Below are 5856 nucleotides of genomic sequence, written 5' to 3'. Positions count from 1 at the left end.
TACCAGTGTTGTCCCTTGCACTGAGATGCAGTGTCTTAGACCACTGCACCACTGCAGAGACCGAATGTATCTGTGCTGGAAAATATTCAGAACTTTTAATAACATTGTCTTAGTGTTAAAAGTTCTTAATTTGCCCTCTAATATACTGAGCAAAAATATAAACACAACATGTAAAGAACACTCATCTGTGTGCTCGTCGTCCTCACCAGGGTCTTGACCTGACTGCCGTTCGTCGTTGTAACCGACTTCAGTGGGCAAATGCTCACCTTCGATGGCAACTGGCAGACTGAAGAAGTGTGCTCTTCACGGATGATTCCCAGTTTCAACTGTATCGGGATTTCAATCAACTGATTTCCTTATATGAATTGTAAAAATCATCTGTCCTCGGATGCAACACTCACTACCGAGATCCAAACTGCCTCTGGAAGCATCGTCAGCACAATAACTGTTCATCAGGAGCTTCATGAAATGGGTTTCCATGGCAGAGCAGCCGCACACAAGCCCAAGATCACCATGTACAACGCCAAGCATCGGCCGGAGTGGTGTAAAGCTGGTCTCTCGGTGTGTGTTACCTGTGTGGCTCAGTTGGTAGAGCATGGTGCTTGCAACACCAGGGTTGTGGGTTCAATTCCCACAGGGGACCAGCGTGAAAAAGTTAATTTCTCTGGATAAGAGTATGTCTGAAATGGGACTTTGAGTATTTTCTTTTTGATTAGCACTTTATTTCACGTTACCTAAAACAGTGTTTACAAGTCTTGAATGTACAGTAGATGTATGAATGAATGTACAGTAGAAAATATATGTTGGTAAATCTGTTTTTATACATTGATTTAAAACGTCGTACTGTACAATATAATACTGACATGACATTTATATTTTAAGATAAATGTCGTTTGTTATATTTTTCCTAATTTCAACACTGAGATATATTTTTATTTCACCTACTTTTCACGTTGACAACTATCTTAGTTTAAACTAACAGAGAGCAAATGCAGAGCTTCCAACGATAAGACAATTACTAAAAAGTTCTGAATATTTTCCAGCACAGATACAGTACATTCAGAAAGTACTCAGACCCCTTGACTTATTCCACATTTTGTTGAGTTACAGCCTGAATTTAACATGGATTAAATCGTTTTTCCCCTCACCCATCTACACACAATACCCCATAATGGCATCACAATATCCCATAATGACATCACAATACCCCATAATGACATCACAATATCCCATAATGACATCACAATACCCCATAATGACATCACAATACCCCATAATGGCATCACAATACCCCATAATGTCAAAGTGAAAACATGTATGACACTTTTGCAAATGTATTGAAAATTAAATACATACATTTGTAATTTACACAAGTATTCACACCCCTTTGCTATGATACACCAAATTGAGCTCAGGTGGCGTCTAATTTCCTTTGATCATCCTTGAGATGTTTGTACGACTTGATTGGAGTCCACCTGTGGCCAATTCAATGTTTGGACATTATTTTAGAAAGAAACACACCTGTCTATATAATGTGCCACAGTTGACGGTGCATGTCCAAGGAACTGTCTGTAGATCTCTGAGATAGAATTGTTATAAGTCATATATCTGGGGAAGGCTATAATACAATTTATAGAGTGTTTTAACGTCTCCAAGAGCACAGTGTCTCCATTATTGGGAAATTGAAAAAATACGGAACTACCCAGACTCTGGCCGTCTGACCAAACTGAGCAGCCGAGCAAGAAAGACCTTGGTCAGGGAGGTGACCAAGAACCCAATGATCACTCTGACAGAACTACAGAGTTCCTTGGTTGAGATGGGAGAACCCGCCAGAAGGACAACAGTCTACAGCACTTAACCAATCTAGGCTTTATGGGAGAGTGGCCAGACGGTAGCCACTCCTGAGAAAAAGGCACATGACACCACACCTAAAGTTTGCAAAAAGGCACGTGAAAGACTCTGAGGTGATAAGGCAAAATATTCTGTGGTCTGATGACAATAACTTAACTCTTTGGTCTGAATGCAAAGTGCTATGTATGGAGAAGTTCTGGCCTGGTTTAGATCTTATCTGTTGGAAAGATATAAGTTTGTCTCTGTGAATGGTTTGTCCTCTGACAAATCAACTTCCGTTTTAGGACCACTATAGTTTTCACTATATATTTTACCTCTTGGGGATGTCATTCGAAAACATAATGTTAACTTTCACTGCTATGCGGATGACACACAGCTGTACATTTCAATGAAACATGGTGAAGCCCCAAAATTGCCCTCGCTAGAAGCCTGTGTTTCAGACATAAGGAAGTGGATGGCTGCAAACGTTTTACTTTTAAACTCGGACAAAACAGAGATGCTTGTTCTAGGTCCCAAGAAACAAATAGATATTTTGTTGAATCTGACAATTAATCTTTTGAAGAACATATCAAGACTGTTTCAAGCACAGCTTTTTTCCATCTACGTAACATTGCAAAAATCAGAAACCTTCTGTCCAAAAATGATGCAGAAAAATTAATCTATGCTTTTGTTATTTCTAGTTTAGACTACTGCAATGCTCTACTTTCCGGCTACCCGGATAAAGCACTAAATAAACTTCAGTTAGTGCTAAATACGGCTGCTAGAATCCTGACTAGAACCAAATAATTTGATCATATTACTCCAGTGCTAGCCTCTCTACACTGGCTTCCTGTCAAGGCAAGGGCTGATTTCAAGGTTTTATAGCTAACCTACAACGCATTACATGGGCTTGCTCCTACCTATCTCTCTGATTTGGTCCTGCTGTACATACCTACACGTACGCTACGGTCACAAGACGCAGGCCTCCTCATTGTCCCTCGATTTTCTAAGCAAACAGCTGGAGGCAGGGCTTTCTCCTATAGAGCTCCATTTTTATGGAATGGTCTGCCTACCCATGTGAGAGACGCAGACTCGGTCTTAACCTTTAAGTCTTTACTGAAGACTCATCAGTGGCTCTTCAGTGGGTCATATGATTGAGTGTAGTCTGGCCCAGGAGTGTGAAGGTGAACGGAAAGGCTCTGGAGCAACTAACCGCCCTTGCTGTCCCTGCCTGGCCGGTTCCCCTCTTTCCACTGGGATTCTCTGCCTCTAACCCTATTACAGGGTCTGAGTCACTGGCTTACTGGAGCTCTTTCATGCCGTCCCTAGGAGGAGTGCGTCACTTGAGTGGGTTGAGTCACTGATGATATCTTTGTGGGCTATACTCGGCCTTGTCTCAGGATGGTAAGTTGTTGGTTGAAAATATCCCTCTAGTGGTGTGGGGGCTGTGCTTTGGCAAAGTGGGTTGGGTTATATCCTTCCTGTTTGGCCCTGTCCAGGGGTACAGGTTTGGCCCTGTCCGGACGTGCTACCTGTCCCAGACCTGCTGTTTTCAACTCTCTAGAGACAGCAGGAGTGGTAGAGATACTCTTAATGATCGGCTATGAAAAGCCAACTGACATTTACTCCTGAGGTGCTGACTTGCTGCACCCTCGACAACTACTGTGATTATTATTATTTGACCATACTGGTCATTTATGAACATTTGAACATCTTAGCCATGTTCTGTTATAATCTCCACCCGGCACAGCCAGAAGAGGACTGGCCACCCCTCATAGCCTGGTTCCTCTCTTAGTTTCTTCCTAGGTTTTGGCCTTTCTAGGGAGTTTTTCCTAGCCACCATGCTTCTACACCTGCATTGCTTGCTGTTTGGGGTTTTAGGCTGGGTTTCTGTACAGCACTTTGAGATATCAGCTGATGTACGATGGGCTATATAAATGAATTTGATTTGATTTGATTTGGAGATAAACAGGCATAGTTCATCACCCGTCTAACACCATCCATTCCGTGAAGCATGGTGGTGGCAGCATCATGCTATGGGGATGCTTTTCAGCATCATGGAGACTGGTAAGGATAGAGGGAACAATGAATGGAGCCAAATACAGGTTAATCTTTGATGAGAACCCACTTCAGAGTGCAAACAACCTTAGACTGGGGCAAAGATTTACATTCCAACAGAACAATGACCCCAAGCATACAGCCAAACAAACGTTGGAATGGCTTCAGAACAATAATGTGAAAGTCCTTGAATGGCCCAGCGAAAGCCCAGACTTGAATCCCATTAAAAATCTGTGGAAAAACTTGAAGATTGCTGTTCACCGCAACTCGCCTTTATATCCTGCCCTCTTAAACCATGACCTGGTGATAACAGGGACACATCATGTAGCATTAAGGTGATAAATCAAACTGATTCACCTCATGATTACTATTATCTGTTTGCAATGGTCCTATAATTACAATGTGACACAGCAAACAGAACATAGAATGCCTAAATGTCAATTCCATTTTTATAATATATTTTTTGCTTTTGGTCTAAATTGTTATTTAAGTGATAATGCCCAAGAAGCCAGTTTTTGGAGGATATATTGGCACGGTAGGCCTGAGAAGAAGTCAAGGTCTAAAGGTTAGTTGGGCTCCCGAGTGGTGCAGTGGTCTAAGACACTGCATCTCAGCTCAGTTGTGTCACTGCAGTACCTGGTTCAAATCCAGGCTGCATCACATCTGGCTTTAAAAAATAATTGGGAACCACACAAACCACCAACCAAGAAATAAAAAAACTAGATAACCCACCAGTCACGTTCTGACCTAAACACCATAGAGAGCTGAGGGCTCTCTAGTGTGTGTGTGTGTGTTACTACTAGTGACATTCTACTAGTCATTCTTTTGATAAACACTTTATTAAATAATACTCAACACAATGTTGACTAGTGTTAAATTTACTAGTGGGTGAGTGAGTGAGTGAGTGAGTGAGTGAGTGGGTGGGTGGGTGGGTGGGGGGGGGTCAACATCTAAATACATGAATTAAAGAAGTCTTTAGTGGACAGTATAATATTTACATTACATTAATATTTTCATTTTGAGTATATTTAAAACAATTATTTTTCTATTTTGAAAACTTGGATACGATATGTATTTTTAAATCTTGTAAATTTCACCTACTTTTCTCCTTGAGAACTGCCTTAGTTTGAGTTATTAGAGAGTAAATGGAGAACATTCCACGCTAAGACAATGTTGTTCAAATGTCTGAATAATTTCCGGTACAGATCACTGATACAGTCCTTCAATAACCCTCTTACATGGTGAAGAGCAGGTGACCACTGAAGGTGCTGTGGCGATTTGCATCATCATATATCTTTCTCCCAGCCCAGAGATACATGTTGACCACATCTCCCACCTCCAGCAGCAGTGACACTCCATTAGAGGAGTTAATATCACCAGTAGCTTGTTCAGCATGTGCAGTAGCTATCTGATATCCATTCATACGCAAGATTGCAGTTGTATAAACTGAACTGTCACCCTCTCCATAGATGTAAAACCTGAAGAGGTAGAGTCCTCTCACTGGTGCTGTGAAGATCCCTGTATCAGAACACAACATTCACATAGAAACAGTCATCAGAGATGATACGAGGACAGAGGACTATTAATAACTATGTTTTCACACAGACTTATAAATACTGATGATATGAATATAGTGTACCTGTAGTGGGGTTATAAGCATTGCCAATGTTTGAGTAGATATTTCTGTAGACCAGGGTGGTTCCAGTTTTGAAGGGTCCAGTGTTTCCTTCTTTACCAGGTGCTGCTAGTGAGGCTGAGAAAGCCACCTTCCTGTCTGTGGGAGAGAGATGAGTCAACACTACTTGATCTAACTGGACACTAGTTGGTGTAGATTAGACATGTTATCAACAATAAGGTCAGTCATTCAGACCATAAATATATATTGTTTAATACTGTCAGAACTAAAACTTAATTTTCCTCCCATTACCTTGACTGTTTCTCTGCAGAACTTCAACATGTCTCTCAGTG

General features: G+C 41.3%; 1 non-coding gene across 1 annotated transcript; it reads left to right on the top strand.

Annotated features, from left to right (window-relative positions):
- Nucleotides 1–574: 574 nt before the first annotated feature.
- Nucleotides 575–644, top strand: trnaa-ugc (transfer RNA alanine (anticodon UGC)). The gene has a single exon. It is a non-coding gene; the product is annotated as a tRNA-Ala (tRNA).
- Nucleotides 645–5856: the final 5212 nt, after the last annotated feature.

Source organism: Oncorhynchus clarkii, chromosome 28 (genome assembly GCF_045791955.1).
Source record: "Oncorhynchus clarkii lewisi isolate Uvic-CL-2024 chromosome 28, UVic_Ocla_1.0, whole genome shotgun sequence".
In the NCBI taxonomy this organism is placed as follows: domain Eukaryota; kingdom Metazoa; phylum Chordata; class Actinopteri; order Salmoniformes; family Salmonidae; genus Oncorhynchus; species Oncorhynchus clarkii.
The sequence above is the reverse complement of the archived record's forward strand: the minus strand, read 5'-3'. Positions and strand labels throughout refer to the sequence as shown.